Here is a 19846-nt window from a genome sequence, read left to right as displayed (position 1 = left end):
CTTGGAGGTACCGGTTACCTTTCTCTATAGCAGAACCTTGGGACGGACTTCTTGGGAGCAAACAAATAAAAATGGTCAGTGAAGACTGGCTTGCCTTTAATCCCAGCACACCGGAGGCAGAGGCAGGTGAATTACATGACGTAACTGATGGAAGCGGATGCAGCAGAGTGCTTACTGGGCTGAGCTCCTGGAGTTCAGTTGAAGAGAGGGAGGAGAGAGATCATGTGAACATGGGGAGTCAAGACTTTGATGGGGAAAACCGCAGACAGCTGACCTGAGTTAGTGGGAGCTCAGGGACTATGGACTGGCAACTGGAGAACCTACACGGGACCAAACTAGACCCTCTGAATGTGGGGAACAGTTATGTGACTTGATCTGTTGGGGGGAGGCCCCTGGCAGTGGGACCAGGACCTATCTCAGGGGCATAAGCTGGGTTTTTGGAGCCCATTCCCTATGGTGGGAGACCTCGCTCAGCCTTGATACAGTGGGGGAGGGGCTTGGTTCTGCCTCAAATGGGTAGCCAGACTTTGTTGACTCCGGAAGAAGGCCTTACTCTCTGTGAGGAGATGGGGGTTGGGGAAAGGGGAAGGTGGGCAGTTGGGAGGAGAGGGAGGAGGAACTGGGGTTGATATGTAAAATGAAAAATAAATTTAAAAAAACTGTCAGTGAAGAAACCACAATGGACAAGGCGCACAACCACGAACAACTTAGGAAAGCCTAAATTTCATTTGATAAAAGGTCTACATTTAAGGGTATATTGGGATTAACTGTGTAACTCAGGGATCTGAAGAGTTCTCAACTGAAAGTTATCTGATGATTTCTGGTTTATTTTGAAGGCATTTGGTGACTAGACAACACTTGACCAGTATCCACTACGTGGCAAACCTAAACTGAGCTCAGCTGTCATAGACTATATACACAACATCTTTGATTTCTCACCTCCCAGGAACCTTCACACACTTTGCTGCAGAAATAATGTTTGATTATGTTCACTTGACATTCAAACTCACAAATGTTTGCTAGCATCCCGACTGTTAGGTTATTTAAAGCAGCCGTAGAGATGGAAGATGGACCCTAGGCAGGAACGTTTATTCACTGCAAGGGGGAACTTCTGTCACCCACGCTTGTGAATGGGATGCTGTTCTCCTTGTGGGAAAAACACCCACAGAAGAAGATGGGATGCAGCACCTTATAGGGATGGAAGTGATTTCCATAGCCCACAAGGGGAGTTGGGAAATGCAGTCTTGTAGCAGGAAACCATCATTCATTCCCAGCTCTGGGAGGATATACAAAAATGCAGGGTAAGGGTGTTATAGCTCTTTTCTGTTGAGTCTATGTCAGAGGGGCCACTGAAAGGACTGTCCCCTGGTTACGGAGCAAGGGAAGATTCCAAATATGATCAGCTGTGACGGACCAGGCAATTGCTGACCTGTATTCCCGAAGACACTTGGAAAATACTTATTAGAAGGCTGTAAGCAGATGACTTGCCTATGAAGTAGAACTGAGAGATTTTTCTGGGAAGGTTAGGGCAGGCGGAGGAGTGGAGCTGGGAGAAACAAACTAGGTGACTGAGAAAGTGGTCATAGGGCTGATTCATGACAATGACTGGTCCCCTTGCCAGAACTGCTTCACGGACATGAGCTAGCAGAAGTAGCAGAGAGCTGCAGAGCATGGAGGGAAGGGAATGGGATAAAGTAGAGGACTAATGTAAAGAACCAGATCTGACCTGCAGTGAGAGGGATGGAGGCTCCTTTCAGTTTCTCCACAGAATCTAGGTGTTTGCAGATCTATCGAGAGCAATTGGAGGCAGCTGCTGTAGGGTGAAAGCTACTCAGAGACCTTGGGTAAAATTTTCTTTGGGTGGAGGGTAAAGTTCTGCAAGTAAAATATTTAAAGAACAAGGTAAAAACATAATTATGAGGATACTAAAGAAGAAGGGAATGATCCATGGAAGACTCAGGGTAGTAGAGAACCGGAAGCCCATGCATAGGAGGAGATTGTGGTTGACTTTTTGTCTGGCTCATGTCTCGAGGCACCATCTCAAACCAGTTAGGATTTGTTGGCATGGAAGCCTATTGTTCAAGGAGGAGGGTGAAAATCTTGGAGTCAAGGAAGGAGTTGAGCTGGTCCTGAAGGATGTTAAGCAGATCTGAGCTGGTGAGACAGACAAGTTAGCTGACACTTCAGTCCAACCAGCTGTTTTAGTTCGGAGTCCCCCAAAAAATGTCTAGAGTGGCTAATAGTGGCTTGAGTTGGATGGCACATGGCCCATTAGTCACTTGAACTGCTTTTTTGGGGCCATTGATCTCTTGATAACTGCTTCAAGACTGACAGAAGAGTGACAGAGGAACAGCAGTTAGAGTACCTCAGAAGAGGGTCCATCTAAGAGGCCATGATAAAGCGTAACGGTTGGCAAAGATCCAGATCATAAGTCAGGGGTAATAACATACAACTTTGTATGGACCGTTAATAGATGAAATTACATGAGGAAAACTTCCATATCAACATTAACATGGGTTAAATGCAATTGCCCAAGTGGCTGGACCATGCATCTTAGAAAGATAGGGTGACTATCATCAGCTGTTTGTTTACAACAGACTCCTGCACTAGAGACAAGGACCTAGAAGCTTTGTAAAAGAAGTCAAAGTCAGCTGGCTGGTGGCACTCCATGTCTTTAATCCCAGCACTTGGGAGGCAGAGGCAGTCGGATCTCTGGGAGTTTGAGTCCAGCCCGGCCTACGAGATCTACTTCCAGGACAGGCTTCAAAGCCACAGAGAAACCCTGTCTTGGAAAAAAAAAAAAAAAAAAAAAGAAAAAAGAAAAAAAAAGTCAACTTCAAATTGTTATACCCATATTCTAATATTGTATATTAAATATTAGACTATATGAAGTTATATTCCCCAAAAGAAATTATTTTCATCTTACACCTAAAAATGTATACTCCCAGAAATGACTGCTTTGCCAAGAGTAAATAATTCATTTCACAAAGTTTTCTAAAGTCAACTCTATTAATAGAAATGTTAAAAAATTCTCTAATTTTCATTCCATACACTCAACCAACAGATGAAAGACGAAAGCAGCCAGTCATGTCAAGTCTGTAACAAATGATTTATATGTAGCATGAACTTTACAAAGAAGGCTGAATAAGGTCAATTCTACTCCTTCTGTCTATGGACAAATCTCTAGATCACCAAAAACTGACAGCAGTAAGCATATTACTGAACATCATTCTATTTTTTTTTTTTTTTAGCATTAAACAGACTTAATTCACTTTATTTTTCTTGTATAAAACCCCTTATGTGGTGGCAACAGCTGGAGCCTGGGTCCTCTGAACAGAGACTCTGATATGGGCTTTCACAAGATGGTCAGTGAATTCCTGATAAGGAGACTTGGTGAACACAGTCTCTTTCCAGAGGTCAGGGGTCAGGTAGCTGTAGGTCTTAGAGATGGCATCAAAGGTGGCCTTGGCAAAGTTGCCCAGGGTGGCAGTACAGCCCCTGGCTGATGTGTAGCAGTCATCAATACCGGCCATCATCAGTAGCTTCTTGGGCACAGGAGCAGAGACGATGATGCCAGTGCCTCTGGGGGCAGGGATGAGACGCACCAACACAGCCACAGCGGCCTGTCACTTTGCATGGAACAGTGTGGGGCTTGCCAATCTTGTTCCCCCAGTAGCCTCTCCTCACAGGGACAATGGAAAGCTTGGCCAAGATGATGGCCCCTCAGATAGCTGTGGCTACCTCCTTGGAGCATTTAACACCAAGACCAACATGACCGTTGTAGTCCCCAATAGCGACAAAAGCCTTGAACCTGGTCCGCTGGCCAGCCCTTGTCTGTTTCTGTACTGGCATGATCTTTAGAACCTTATCCTTAAGAGATGCCCCCAAGAAAAAGTCAATAATCTCAGATTCCTTAATGGGCAGAGAGAAAAGGTAGATCTCCTCCAGGGACTTGTGTAGTGAGGTAGTCCTTCTGTAGCACTGACCACGCCCATTGGGGGTGGAGCGATGGGCGGAGGTGACCTGAGGAAGGAGGTCGGAGGGGGCCTGATCCTTATTTACCGCAATAGACTTGATCTTCATGTCCTTAACCAGGCAGCCCAGATTGGTGACAGGGACCCACTCCTTGTCTTCAGCTCTACCTCCACGAGCCCCACGGCCTCGACCACGACTGCGGCCCCTGAGACCGCTGCTGAAGCCTCCGCGGCCTCCTAATCCTGGGCCCCCGGGTCCTCCGGGCCCGCCCGCTGCACCGACGTCATCCGCCATTTGGTGTTTTCCCGAAGTAGAAGAAGCAACATCATTCTATTTTAAAATAGACAAATTGTCTAGAGGCATAATTTATAAAACAAGATAACGAAGTTAAATGAACTTTTGGCTTTTGGAATTTCTTAGAAAACATCCCAAGCATCACTGCCAACCCCTGCATATTCCTTGTAGGCTTCAAGGTAGGAGCTCAGCCACCAGCCCTGGAACTCTCTATCTGGGTAGAGTGCAGCTTGGAGAGAATCTCCTTCATCTAAATCATCTCCTCTTGGCATACCTGAGGGCTGGGGACATTACTTAATAGAATCATTTGTTGACTCTACAGATACAATACCAACTGCCAAAGACACCATTTGGATATTCTGTGAGTTTGATGACAGTGCCTGGCATCCTCCTTTAATCAGGAAAAGAGGGTGGCTAAGGTATGGAATCTGGAATTAGCTTGTGTTAAGAGAATTGAAAGCTAGGGTAAAGGGCATGATCAATTGAATTACTGTACAGGTCCCATCCCAGTCAGGTGGTAGCTTAGACACAAACTTGTTCACAGCATCCTCGTAAGTCAGTTTGGGAGACAACTATGGCAGAGTAATTGTTATTTGCGTCTCTGCTCTTTGAGATGTTGTTTGAGTGAAGACTGAGGTCTTCCACTGGGCAAGAGAATCCATCCCCCAATCATGAACTCATCTTTGGATAAGGAGGTTTCTTTCTGGTTTAGTCTTCATGGCCAGAGCTGGTCAAGCCCACACAGCCAGAATTGGTTCCGCCTACAAGCCAAGGCTGAAGCAGCAGACTTATGGGAGGTCTTATTTCCCACAAAACCATGTCCTGTAATGAGGCTAGCATGAAACTTACTCTGGTGGGATAGTGCTCCATCCAAGGGAACTTGAGCCTGGGGGTTGCCCGCTATGCAAGTGTATTTTATATTTACCCCATTTTACTCAGGCATTCAATTTTTCATAACCAGTTTTTTAATATACCTGATTTTTAATATTATTCTACATTAAACAAACTGTTTGCTTTAAACCTGTCTTTGAGTTACTTGCTTTGACAACATATACAGAAGACTATATAATAAGAGATATAAATTGGTCTAATCCTCTAAATTTGTCTCTGTAAATAAATTACATTTGTCCTTAGCATGGTTGACCATTAATTTGTATATCTTAATTGTCTTTAACAGTTTTACAAGATTTTTATCCCTGTTAAATTTGAGCCTTAAATATTATAATTCTTGAGTTATAGATCCTTCAGTATTAAAATAACTTTTAAACCATAAATGCAATTCACAAAGAGACTGGGAACCTCATTTTTATGATCCTTTTATAGTGTATTTTTGCTAAATGTCAGTTTTTATATGACTTATTTTCTCTAAGTAACTAAAGCTTAACAGAGATAGCAAAAATATCCATTTTTATGACTCAATTTTACCAAATAACTAAAGCTTAACAAAGAACAAAAATATCATAGTTTTTTTAAAATATGACTCAGTTTCATCAAATAGCTAAAGCTTAACAAAGAAACAACAACAACAAAAAATCAGTTTTTATATGAACTAGTTCTAAAACAAACCATCTGGCATAGAGAAGCTTAGAGACACCATATGATCACCTTAACCAAGATAGTGGCAAAGTTATATGGCTTGTTTCTATCCTGAAGGGTTCATCAGCCAAAATGGTAGTAAGTCATATGGTTACTACTCCATCAGCCAATATGGTACCCCAAAGTGAGCCCAGCAGGTACATAGCGTCTCTTAAATAAGAGCTGATCCCAAGTTACATACATGGTATTTATAGTATATTTAAACTATCTGCACATCTTTTTAAAAACATGCTCAATGAACTTACAACTCCTAAAACACAGAAAGCTGGAGTCTCACACAAGTTTTAAAGGTAGTAAACAAAACCAAGGAAAGCGGGGAAATTTCAGAGTTAAACACCTTGTCGTTTGTAGCCTCTAAGAGAAACAGTTGACTTCTCACTTGTTCTCAAGCACAAAGTGTCTTTCCTTGGTCACTCTGTTTTGCTCTCCCTCTCCCTGCCACAGATTCAGGTGGCCAGTCTGTCCCAGGACAGAGACTTTGGAGGAAAGTTTTAAACAAGCATGCTTGGATCTGGGGCAGACAGGCCATATTCCCACTCAATAGCCAGCCTTCTCAATAGAGTAGACCGACATGAAATAGTTTTCCAGTATTATCGATCCCCAAAGACATTAGAGTCTCTGTCAAACTGAACCCTGTGATTGACATGTCTGTAAACAGTTGGTTTACTGCAGATGGGAGCAGACAATCTAGAATGTGTTTACCGTTAGAGATATAAGCAGACTTTTCCAGACCCGGAGAGGAAGACGAACAAATAAGCCGAAAGCTTAAGGCAAAAGAGGCATAAAGAAAAAAAGTGTTCTATATTTCCTCAGTTAGGAATAATTGTAAAAGTTCAAGTGTGGAGGCCCAGCAGAAAAGATGGGCATTCCAGCTCTGGGTGTGGTAGTAAGCCCAAGCCTTGAGAAAGATTAATGAGAACTGTGAGTCACATGGGGGAGGGGCCTCAACCACACTAGTACTTCTTGTGGAGTTACCTACATCAATTTAATTATTAAAAATCAAAAGCTCTGAATTTGGGCGAGGGGTGGCCATTTGTCCAATATATTTTGAAGCCAGTTTTGGACTGAGAACTAAACAAGTGAACATCCCCATACCATTATAATTCCAGGGTTAATAGGCCAGTGGCAGGTTCTCAGGACTTTTGGCTCTTGGAATGATAGGACAGTGGAGAATTCCCAGATTTGGGATTCCCAGTCAAAGTCTCTCACATTGTTGAGTGGAATTCACCAGAGAAGACTTCTTGGACATGGGTTAAAGCCAAAAGAAACTCTGGGTTGACATAGTTCAGTTAACAAGAACAGATAGCCAGAGTCAGAACTACAGACGGCAAAAAACAAGGTTAGTACCTTTAAACATTTTCCCAGAAGTATAGACTTTTATGGATTAGGTCTTCATTTTTGTTTCGGCAGATGGTACTGTCTACATGCTGAGTTTTACAGCCTGAACGGAATGTCTATCATGGAGTCAGTTGTGCTAAGGTCTATAGTGGAAAGTCTCCAGTGCAGTCAACCGAGAGGGTCTTAGACAGACAAAGGAAAGCTCCAGCGGGCTCCCAGACCTAACTGGTGTGCCTTTGTGTTGAGTCCAATGTGTTACCTTGTCCTGGCATTTTGCCGTGTGCATGTGTGGTTCTGGTTGAAAGCAGCATAGCCTTACACCTAGAAAGTGTGAGTGTGTCAGTTTAAGACAATACAATGAGAGAGAAAGGGCAGGGAAAGAGGGTGGAAAGGAAAGCTGCATAAGGAAAGCTGCATAAGAGAAATGGGTGACCCTGCCCTACCTTCTCTGTGTGGGGCCAGGGCTCATATGAGAGCCAGGGAGGTTTTCAGTGGGTGGGCTTGAACCCCTAGTATGCTCAGATTTCCCCTCCTGGGTGTCAGCACCATATGTTAGATTATTTTAAAGCAGCTGCGGAGATGGAAGGTGGAAAGCAAAGTTTGGTCTGATCTTAGGTAGGATCACGCTTATTCATGGCAAGAGGGCACTTTTTTCACGCATGTGTGCAGTTGGCCAAAATGCCTACGGAAGATGGGATGCTTGTGCCTTATAGGGGCAGAAATGACTTCCATAGTCTATAAGGGAAGCTGGGAAGTGTAGTCTTTCATCAGGTGCTGTCACCTACAGACGCTGGAGAAATTCAGCTGAGACCTTTATGATGTCTCACTTTGGGCCAACCGCCTGTGTGGCCGAGGCCTGGCTTTTGTCTCCCCTCTCTCAGAAGCATAGAGAAGGCCAGGTCATGTGTGAGCTTTCGTGTGCACACTCACACATACACCTGTGATAGTAAGACTATTTATGTTGGGAGGCTTTGTTGGTCAGAGGTTACAGACTACCATGGCCTGGCAGCTCTCTCTGAGCTCTGCAACATGGAGAGACACTATCTCAACAAAAACAGAAGGAAGGAGGGAAAGAAGAAAGGAAAACAGGAAGGAAAGGGAAGGGGAGGGGGAGGGGGTGGGAAGGAGGGGAAGGAAGGGAAATGAAGGTAAGGGAGGGGAAGGGAGGGGAAGGGAGGGGGAGGGGGAGGGGAAGGGAGGGGGAGGAAGGGAAATGAAGGTAAGGGAGGGGAAGGGAGGGGAAGGGAGGGGAGGGGAAGGGAGGGGGAGGGGAGGGGAAGGGACGGGGAGGAAGGGGAATGAAGGTAAGGGAGGGGAAGGGAGGGGAAGGGAGGGGAGGGGAAGGGAGGGGGAGGGAGGGGGAGGGAGGGGGAGGGGAGGGGAAGGGAAGGAGGGGGAGGGAGGGGAGGGAGGGGGAGGGTAAGGAAAGGGAACGAAGGGAAGGGAAGGAAGTCAGGCAAACAAGCAGAAAAGGAAGGTCACTAGTTAAGAACATTTGCTGCACAAGTATGAAGACCTGAGTTCAAACCCAGCACCCACATAAAAAGCTGGATTTGGCTATGTACACACCTATAACCCCAAGGTTGTGGTCCGCTTTGACAGGGAATCACTGTTATTCAATGTCCTGACTCCAGATTCAGTGACCGGCCCTGTCTCAAAGTAAAGTGATAGTGCAGGACAACTTACATTCTCCTCTGTTTGCTACACATGTATAGGCACATGCACACACATCGTAGACACACACACATATGCACACACATCGTAGGCACACGAGGAAGATAAAGAAACTAATTCATATATTATTTTCTTTGGGTACTCTGTTGTTAGAGTAGAAAAAAGTTTCTGGTCAAGAGATTGGAACCAATGGCCTGGTGGAGACCCAACATTCTAGTTGTGCTGGTTCAATCACTTTTGCTAAGGGACTACCCCTAGGAAGGTGGGCTTAACTTAAGCTACAGAGTTAGATGTGATAATTAACTCCTTAGTGAGCTACTGTAGTGTTCCTTCTCAGAATCCCCACCTCTAGTACAGACTCTTATGGGCCACAGCCATAAATATGCCTGCTTTTCTGAACTATTCAGAAAAGCATAGTGTTTTCTTTTCTTTGCTCTGTGAATTTTCTAAGCATGTGTCCTACTTAGGCTTCTATTGCCGTGATAAACACCTTCACCAAAGCAGCTTGGGGAGGAAAGGTTTATTTGACCTCCATATCCTGAGTCACAGTCTATTGAGGGGAAGCTGATGCAGAATTTAACGCAGGAATCCAGAGGCAGGAAGTCATGGAGGAAAGCTTTTTACTGGCTTGCTCCCATGGCTTGTTCCGTCTGCCTGCTTATACCAGCCAGGACCATCAGCCCAAGAATGGCACCACCCCCAGTGTGCTGGACACTCCCACATCAGTCATTAATCAAGAAAATGTCCCATAGTGTTGCCAGCTGGCAATATGATGGACGAATTTCCCAAATAAATCTAGTTTGAAAAAGAAAGAAAGAAAGAAAGAAAAGAGCATATTTTCCTTGACACTTGGGGCTTTCTTCCAAAGTTTAGGCTTCCTTACTGTCGATGAAGCTTCTCTCCCGGTCTTTTGGCTGCTTGTCAACCATGCATCTGACCTCTATGGCAGCTAAGATGGCACAGCCTTTCCTTGCATGGCTTTCCCCTGCATTCTCCTTCTTGGGACAGAATCTTAGATTTTAGAGTTTGCCTACTCTGTAGGTTTTCTTTTAAACTCTAATAAAATTGGTGTGTTGACATTTGAGTCCATTTTCAGGTGTTGTTAGTAAAAGGAATCTAAAAACTCCAAGAGGAGACTCATTTCCTCTGTATCATTGTGTCTTCCATAATTCATTCCCAATGAATAAGCTCTCTGATGAATATTTGCTCCTATGCATAACCTATTCTATCATGCTTTTTCCAACTAGTTTGTCACTGAATCTTATGCTTCTATAGCTTGATTGGCCTGGAAAGTTCTCACCTCAGGTCTTGAGTCCTTTAGTTCGTCTGCTTGGGCCAGGGCTGCTTTCATGACCCATGACCTAGGCCAAATACTGGGCCCTCTACTTCGAAGGGTCTCGAGTTTGGCTCAGAGCTCTACCCTGTCTTAACATTTCTTCAAACTTTTGAAGGTAAATCTGCGGCTTTTCTTTTTTTGTTGGGCCATGTAATTACCCTGCTGTTCTCTGCTGCAACTGTTCTCTCTGAAAGTGTGACTAGTCTGTGCTTCCAAGATGTTCCATTCACATAGGTGGCAGATAAGGCTAGCAACGGATGAGAAGGCCACTGTGGTTGTCACCTGGAGTCACTGCTCATCACTTCTCTGTGTCGCTTAGGTTTATCAGAAAGACTATCACAGGAATAAGTGACTGGAGAAATCACAGAAACTGAGCTGCTTCCCAGGAGACCCAGAAAGTCACTCACAACACATTATACAGACATGGAAATCTCTTGAGGACCAACTCAGGTTCTAAGTTAAGAAAATTAGGCTTTACTATTCTCTTTAAACTTAAAAAATTTACATTATTGAGGTAGCGAATATGGGTGTTGGGAATCGAACTCCAGTCCTCTACAAGAACAGCAAGCTCCCTAACCACTCAACCATCACCGCAACTCCCTCACTCACTTATTGATTCTCTGCACAATCTGGAGGCACCGATTGCCATATGTGGATGGACAAAACAGCTTCAGACGATTGGCCCTGTCTTTTGATTTCTTTCTACTATGATTGAAGATAAGTCTTGCTCAGAAACTCCTCAAACTAAGCGCGTACCTCGTGGAAGTATTCTTGAGTAGCACTCTGGTCTCCAGCTGGGGACATTAGGTATTGAGAGGCATTACTTTTTGAACCCCTTCCTACCAGTTCACACTGAGGAAAACATTAGGTTCTCTTAGATTAAATGGCTGGTTCCTGGAGATTTCTTCTCTACGAAGGCAATGAGAGCATATTTGGGGTTTGATTCTAGGAATGAATTCCAGCTCTACTACTTACTTTAAGCCTCTGAAGCCTTTCGTTTATTTATTTATAGGGTGGGAGAAGGGAGCAGATGTAATGGTGTGTGCCTGTGATACTTGGCTGCAGAGATGGAAGCATTGCTGTGAGTTCAAGAGCAGCCTGGGCCATGAGCCATTCAGGGCTGCCTGTCTCAAAAGCAACAAGAACACAAAACAAAATGAGCACGCAAACAAAGCTAGTGGTGGAGATGCAGCTCCCGTGTGGTTCTGTGATGACTCCTGAGTGTAATAGCAGTGCTCAGAAGGTGACAAGTACTAACAGTCAATAGCATATCACATGCCTTTAATTCAACTTACTTACTCTCATGGATTAACTCTTGCTCTCCTCCCAAAACTTTGTGGTTGAGTTACTGGACCTGCCCAAATTCTCTGGAATGAGTTATTGTTGCAGATGTAATGGAAACCATACAAAGATGGCATACTCCAGAAATCTGTGTGCTAGAAATGGAGAAGGTGTTGGTTTCTCCTATAGACATAAAGATCAAGCAGCGCTCTTCATAGTGATAACTAATACCTGAGCAGGTTACCTCAATGTATTAGAGACGTTTTAAATATTTTTAAATATTCTTATTTATTTATTTATTTATTTATTTACTTATTCATTTGTTATTTATTTTTATTATGGACATCCAATCCCCAGCCTTGGGGACAAGCAAATGCCCTACCATGAAACTACACCCCAGCCAGGAACTTTTCATTGTACTCCCTTGGTAGGATGAGGACTGTTTCATTCTTCCTCTCTCTCTCTCTCTCTCTCTCTCTCTTTCGTGTGTGTGTGTGTGTGTGTGTGTGTGTGTGTGTGTGTGTGTGTGTGTACATGCACATGCAAGTATGGTTCTGGAGGCCAGAAGTTGATATTGGATGTCTTCCTCTATTGCTCTCTATTGTTTTGTTTTTTCAAGACAGATTTTCTCTGTGCAGCCTTGGCTGTGCTGGAACTCATTCTGTAAACCAGGCGGCTTTGAACTCATGGAGATCCTTCTACTTCTGCTTCCCCAGTGCTGGGATTAAAGGTGTGTGCCACCACTTCCCGGCCTCTACTTTAGTTTTTCATCAGAAGCTTGCTGTTTCAACCAGATGGGCTGGCTAGGATGTTCTGAGTTGGTTATAAAAGATTGCCACCCCACCCACTTGGCTTTTACTACTAGTACCAAGGATCCAAATTCAGGACTTCATACTTGCACAGAAAACACTTAACTCAATGAGTCATCTTCCTATCACCCATTTCTAATTTTAATGACAAAATAAATATACAGGCTACCGATGTAGCTCAGTGGTAGACTATTTTGCTTAGCATGCATAAGTCTCTCACCACAAAATAATAAATATAGTAGCTGGATGAATTTGAGCAATTTGTACAAAATCCTCAAGGTGGTAAATTATGCCCAGAATCTAAATTGAAATCTCTCGGGCTTAGGAGGAGAAAGAAAGGAACATGATGACCGAGAAAACAGGGCCTTAAAATAGTTCACAGAATTAAGGATGCCAGATGGGAATAGTGGCCCATGCTTGTACTCATAGAACGTGGGCAACAGGTAGGATTGCTACAGTTTGAGCTAACCAGGGCTTTATAGCAAGACTTCCTTGGGTTGGAGTTTCCTTCTAGTACTTTCTATAGGGCTGAGTTTGTGGATAAGTATTGCTTAAATCTGATTTTGTCATAGAATGTTTTGTTTTCTCAGTCTATGGTGATTGAAAGTTTTGCTGGGTATGTTAGTCTGGGCTGGCATCCATGGTCTCTTAATGTCTGTAAAACTGTCCAGGACCTTCTGACTTGCATTGTTTCCACTGAGAAGTTGGGTATAATTCTGATAGGTCTGCCTTTATATGTTACTAGGGCTTTTTCCTTTGCAGCTCTTAATATTCTTTATTTATTGTGTATGTTTAATGTTTTGAATATTATGTGGTGAGGGAACTTTTTTTCTTTATTTATTTATTTTTTTATTTTTTGGTACAGTCAGTCTATTTGGTGTTCTGTAAGCTTCTTGTACTTTCATAGGCATGCCCTTATTTAGGTTGGGAAAATTTTCTTCTATGATTTTGTTGAATATTTTCTGTGCCTTTGAGCTGAATTTCTCCTTCTTCTATGTCTATTATTCATAGGTTTGTTTTTTTCCCTGTTGTTCCAGATTTCCTGGATATTTTGTGTTAATTTGTTGGACTTAACATTTTCTTTGACTGATGAATGTATTTCCTTTATTGTATCTTCAACCTCTGAAATTCTCTCTTCCATCTCTTGTATTCTGTTGTTTATGCTTGCATCCGTAGTTCCTGATCATTTGCCTAGATTTTGCCTTTCCAGAATTCCCTTGGTTTGTGTTTTCTTTATTGCTTTTATTTCAGATTTCATGTCTTGAATTGTTTCCTTCAGCTGTTTGATTGCTTTTTCTTGGTTTTCTTTAAGGGATTTGTTGATTTCTTCCATATTTTTTTGTTTGTCTTTTCCTTTATTCCTTTAAGGGAATTTTTCATTTCCTTTTTTAAGGGCCTCAATCATCTTCATAAAGTTATTTTTAAAATCATTTTCTTCTGCTTCATCTGCTTTGGGATGTTCAGGTCTTGCTGTTGTCAAATCACTTAGTCACTGGTGGTGCTTTATTGCTATTTATGTTGCTGAGTGTATTCTTACCCTGTTATCTACCCATCTCTTCCTTCAATTAGTACAGGTGGACCCTGTTCTTCATGGGGGCCCTCTTCCTGCAATTGGTGTAGTTGGGGGCTGTGGCTCTGTTGAATGTTCCTACAGGTGCAGGATGAGTAGATCCTCTAGTGATTGCTCCTCTAGGTAGAAGAGGGCCCAGTGCTCCCGTGGTTGCTCCTTGAGGTGCAGGTGGGACCACAGCTCAAGTGGTGCTCTTCCAGGTATAGGTGGGCTGGTAATTGCTCCTCTAGGCATAGATGGGGCTGAGATTCTGGTAATCTCTGCCGCAGCAGGGTACCTTGTACTGAGAAATGGCAGTGGATGCTGGCTGAGGCACAGGTGATCTTTCCCAGAGGAACTTCTTTCTGTAGCTTCTGGAATCCACTGCCAGAAGCTACTGCTGTCATACCTCCCAGCAATTGCTGGCCTCTGACACTACTCTCCGGTGGGTGCCCTTGGGCCTCTTCTGCTAACTCTACCAATGCTCAGACCAAACAGCTGATCCTGTCCTCAGACTTCATCCTCAGTCAGCTAAGACTGAACCTCCATATTTTTAAATTCTAAACACAAATATCCTGCTTTAATATAGAAAGTAAATCTAAACCAGGTAGTGGTGGTGTCTCCCTGTAATCCCAGCACATGGGAGGTGGAGGCAGGTGGATCTCTGTGAGTTTGTGTCCTGGTCTACAGAATGAGTTTCAGGACAGCCAGAGCTATACAGAGAAATCCTGTTTCAGAAAACAAAACAAGCAAAAACAAAAAACCAGCTGGGTGGTAGTAGTGCCCAGCTTTAATCCTAGCACTTGGGAGGCAGAGGCAGGCAGATTTCTATGAGTTTCAGGCCAGCCTAGTCTACAGAGCGGGTTCCAGGACAGGCTCCAAAGCTACAAGAAACCTGTCTCAACAAACAAAACAAGCAAACAAACAAACCAAACCAAACCAAAAAACAAAAACCAAGAAAACAAACAAAAAACAAAACAAAACAAAAAAAAAAAAAAAAAAAAGAAAAAAAAAAGAAATGAGTAAATCTAAGGATATGCAAATTTTGTGATTACTCTTGGGAATTTTACAATCTAATATTACCACATTTATTTATTTGTGGGGTGGGTGGGTAGCACATGCACCTTCTATGGCAAATGTGCATAGGTTAAAGGACAACTTGTCGGAGTCAGTTGACTCTTGTGGGTCCTGGAAATCAAACTCAAGTTGTAAATTTTGACAGCAAATGCCTTTACCCATCTTGTTGGACCTTGAATGATCTTTTAAATAAAAGAGATTACTTGAAAAAATAAAGAGAAGAGAAAGTGAAAACTCAGCCTGTAGGAGAAAATATTTGCAGATTTTATATCTGACAAGATAATCATCTAAAGCATATAGAGAAACCCTTCAACCCAGTAATAAAAAGATAAACACAGAAATTAATAAAAGGCAAATAATCTGAATAGACATTTCCCAAAGACCATGTAAGAAAGGTTAACAAGCAGGAGCAAAGGTGCTTAGTTCCATAAGCTAATAAGGGAACCTAAGACACACAGAGCCTGTGTCATATCTGTCAGGGTAGCCATGACCAAAGACAGAACAAGCCACTACAAAGGCATGAAGGTCTGGGCTTCCTTCATTGTTGGTGGCTCATTAAATGGAGTAGCCTTTTGGGAAAATAGTTGAATAGTTCCTCAGAAATGTTAAGCACCGTGTTACTGTATGACCAAGAAATTCTAATCTGGTATATCCAATGAAATATCCCAGAGAACTGAATAGATGTAGTCACACAAAATCTATAAGTCGACACTCATACAGCATTACTTGTAAATGACAGGAAGTGAAAATACCTCGATTTATGCCAACTTGAAAAAGAGATAAAGTTCAGTCTATTCATGCAGTGGAACAGTATTCAGTCATAAGTACTAAAGTATTGATTCGTGCTACAAGTGTGAACCTTGAAAACATTACATAAGTGAGAGAAGAAGGCAGCCAGTTGTGACAAGACACACACTGTATATGATTCATTTGCAGGCAGAGAATGGACACACATAAAGAAAAGCACCCTAGTGGCTGCCTAAGGCTGGGGATGGATGGTCTCAGTTGTGTGAATATACTAAAAACACATGAAACTACATAACAGTGCCCTTTAGATGAATGGATTATATAGTCAATGAATTACATCTCAGTAAAGTTGTTTTGTTTTTGTTTGTTGTTTTATTCTTTTGAGACAAAGTTTCACTCTGCTCAGTGGAGGACAAAAAGAACTTACGTTTAAAGTCAAAAGGCTTACCCTTCAAAGTAAGTTTAAGGTAGCAAAATAGGGAGTACAATGTTTCTGTTTTTAGCTCTGACAGTCCCTAATTTAAGGAGAATTTAGGCTTGCATTATTATGCTGAAAGCCTTCCACCCTCATATACAGAAGCTTGGTCCTTTTCTTAAGAACCATCTTTAATGTGTTTGTTTTATAAAAAATGAATTATACACTAAGCAAACACTAAAATGTATCAGTCTCCTACTTAGTTTTATGTGATGCCTATTTCCCCGATGTGTTCCATTAAAATAGAATTATAGTTTTATTTTGGTACTTGTGGTAACAATGTAAGCATAGGCTTTTTCCTGGATTATGGCTCTCACAGTAATAAAGATTGGGCTACTACCAAGGTATAAGATCAGACTGTTTGGGGTTGGAGAGATGGCTCAACAATTAAGAGCACTTGCTGTCTTCCAAGAGGACAAGATTCAGTTCCCAGCACACATGTTGGCTCACAACTTTTGTAATTCCAGTTCCAATGGTCCCAATGCCCTCTTCTAGCCTCTAGGTACCCATGTGGTACACATGCATACAGGCAGGCAAAACATCAATACACATAAAATAAAAATAAATAAGCCTTAAAAAAAAAAAGATCAGACTGCTAGGGCTCTTTGTAAATGTGAATTTATGGGAAGTACTTAAACTCAGTTTCACTAAACATACAAGAGGGGAAGCTGGGCACTGGTGGTACATGCCTTTAATCCCAGCATTTGGGAGGTAGAGGCAGGCAGATCTCTGTGACTTGGAGACCAGCCTGGTTTACAAGAGCTAGTTCCAGGACAGCAGGACAGCCTCCATAGCCACAGAGAAACTCTGTCTCAAAAAACAAGCAAGCAAGCAAACAGACCAACCAACCAGAAAGAGGGGCTGGAGAGATGGCTCAGCAGTTAAGAGCACTTGCTGTTCTTCCAGAGGAGGGTTGTATATGTGGTCAATTCCTAGCAACCATGTAAAGGTTCAGAAACTTCAGTAACTATAGTACTAGGGGATCTGACGCTGTCTTCTGGTCTCCAAAAGCACCAAACACACAGCTGGGGCTAAGGCATACATGAAGGTAAAACACCCATACATGTAAAATAAATTCAAAACTTTTAAATTAAAAAAAAAAGATAGAGGAAGTAGTACTATTATTTCATGTTATTCTGAGAACTAAAAGAAATGAGGCATATACTTAGCAGAGTGCCTGGAACATAATGAATGCTAACATACTAATTGTTGTAACAGGGGATTGAGGTTATGAAGGTATGTGTGTCAGTAAAGTGTTTGCCACAAAAGCATGAGGACCTGAATTCAATCACAGGCACCCGTGTAAAAGCATCGAAAACAGAGATCCTCTGGGGCTTGCTAGCCAGCCAGTGTAGCCAATCAGCGAGCTTCAGTTTCAGTGAGAGAGCTTACCTCAAAATATAAGGTGGAGAAGCGAATGAAGAAAATTCCCAGCATCAGCCTCTACCTCCACATGTGCATGTATGAAGACACATGCACACGTATACACACACACACACACACACACACACACACACACACACACACACAATGGGTGAAAACGAGATTGAAGTGTGGCTGAGAATTGACTATTAGCATCAAAGCAAGTGTGTGTATGTGTGTGTGTGTGTGTGTGTTTTACTGTTAGGCAAGTGTTCGACAAATATACTGTGTATTTAGTCAAGTTATTTGGATAGTTTTGATAGAATATTCTTGAGAGAAGCTTGCTATGTATAAACTGTGATGCTGCATGAGAAGAGACCATCACGCGGCTCAAGTAATGCTGCAGACCTGGAATTTGAATGGGAGTGTTGCAGAGTCTCTCCTTTTCTTCCTGTGAAGGTTATCCCACCAATAATCTTAGTGATACCGGCAACCATTCTTTTTAGAAGTGTTTTTTTTCTTCTCAACCATTTTTATTGTGGTGTGTGTGTGTGTGAATGTACCATAGGAGTGTGGAGAACAGAGAACAACTTGTTGGAGACATTTTCCTACTTCCATCCTGTGGGTACAGGAGACTGAAGTTACAATGTCATGCTTGGTGGCAAACACCTTTACCTGCTGAGTAATCTTGCCAGTTCGGTCTTTTTCATATTTTAAAGTATGTCTGTATGCATGCTTTGTGGATGTGTGGTGTTGAGAATCAAATCTACTATCTTCTACATGCTAACTTGATTTTCCATCACTAAGCTATATTCTTAGTTCTAAATAGCACGTTAATTTCTTAGGATAAAGGCAAATTTGGTGCTAATAGTTGTGAAATAATAACTCGATAGTAGATTTTAAGATGTGAAAGATTTAACATCTCGGGCTTTGTTTGTGTACTTTAAATATGGGCTTTAAACTTTTCCTGGTTAACCAAATTCTAGATTTACAAGTACTTTGAAGACTCCTACTGTTCTCTCAAATGTTTATTCCTAACATTTTGAAATTATCACAACAGGTAAATTCTCTGGAGTAGGTCAGTCTTATGCATTCCTAAGTAGACATTTCTATGTCTAATCTATATTCTTAGGATAAACAATGGCACCTGTGAAGATCTGTTTGCTGAAACTAATGAGCTGTCAGTGAAAACTGACCAAGCAGAGGCCCTGTCCATCTCCTACACTGGGGTACGGGAGCGTAACTTAGCCTCACTGTACTTCATTTTCTTCACCACCCCCCTCCCCCGCCCCCATTCCTCTGGGAACTGAAGTATCTCACTCATGCTAGTGCTCTACCACTGAGCTGCATCCCCAGCCCCTCATTTCTTCCTCACTGTAACACTGACAGACCCAATGAGGACTAAATGGGGTCCCATATATAAAAGGCATTAGGTATATAGTAAAATATTGTTTTAGTTATTAAAATTGCTATTGTAGCAGTAGTCAGAAAAAAAAGGTCAGAGTTTCTGGATAGTTACTATACTTGTTGAAGAGAAAACATAGTAACTATGTGTAGTATGAGCTTGCAAATTGTACTTGAGCTACTTCAAAGTGTGGGAAGAGTGTTGTGGGGGTATTTACCAGAGAAGACTGACTGGATACTGGTTAAGCCAATAGAAAGTCTCTATTAGCAGCCTGACGCTACACAGGGTGTCCGGAATCCCAGTGTAGCCCTGAGCCTTTCTCAGGATGAGCTTTGGAGCACAGAAACCATGTTCTGGGTTGACTTAGTTCAGTTAACAAGAACAGTTAGCCAGAAGCAGAACTACAGAAGCTAAAAAGCAAGGCTAGTCCATTTTGAGACTTTCCCAGAACTATATGGGCTTTGATGGATTAGGTCTTTGTTTCAGTTTTGGCATGTCTACATGCTGAGTTTTACAACCTGAATGTATTTCCATCATGGAGTCAGTTGTGCTGAGGTCTGGGGCCCTGTCTCAAAGAGTATGACTAATGGCTGCTTGTTTAGTATTGGGTAAGAGCCACAGGCTGTGGGAGAGAGGTGTGGATGTGTGGAGAAATGAAACAATAGGGAGATAAATAATTTTGAGGCATAAGGAGGATAGAACATAAGAAAAGCAAGAGGTATGCTGCTGATGCCTGCAAGAGAACTCTGTATTCTAATTTCAAGGCATTGACTACAAATATGTTCAGAAATTATTACCTTCAACCATGTTGTTTAGACTTGAGGCTATCAAACTTTCAACTCTTGACTTAACTTCTATCAGGACAGAGATTGGTTTACAGAACCGATGTTGGCAACCTCAGTGCAGTTAGAAGACGGCCACTAGCATT

At 42.4% G+C, this 19846-nt stretch overlaps 1 protein-coding gene and 1 pseudogene across 1 annotated transcript in view; both read right to left on the bottom strand.

Annotated features, from left to right (window-relative positions):
• Positions 1-19846, bottom strand: part of LOC127235735 (ribose-5-phosphate isomerase) — an 877486-nt gene that overhangs the window by 96729 nt on the left and 760911 nt on the right. The gene's annotated exons all lie outside the window — the stretch shown is intronic.
• On the bottom strand, positions 3263-4269 carry LOC127235737 (40S ribosomal protein S2-like; annotated as a pseudogene).

The sequence above is a fragment of the Phodopus roborovskii genome, unplaced genomic scaffold, assembly GCF_943737965.1.
Source record: "Phodopus roborovskii unplaced genomic scaffold, PHOROB, whole genome shotgun sequence".
Taxonomy (NCBI): domain Eukaryota; kingdom Metazoa; phylum Chordata; class Mammalia; order Rodentia; family Cricetidae; genus Phodopus; species Phodopus roborovskii.
The sequence above is the reverse complement of the archived record's forward strand: the minus strand, read 5'-3'. Positions and strand labels throughout refer to the sequence as shown.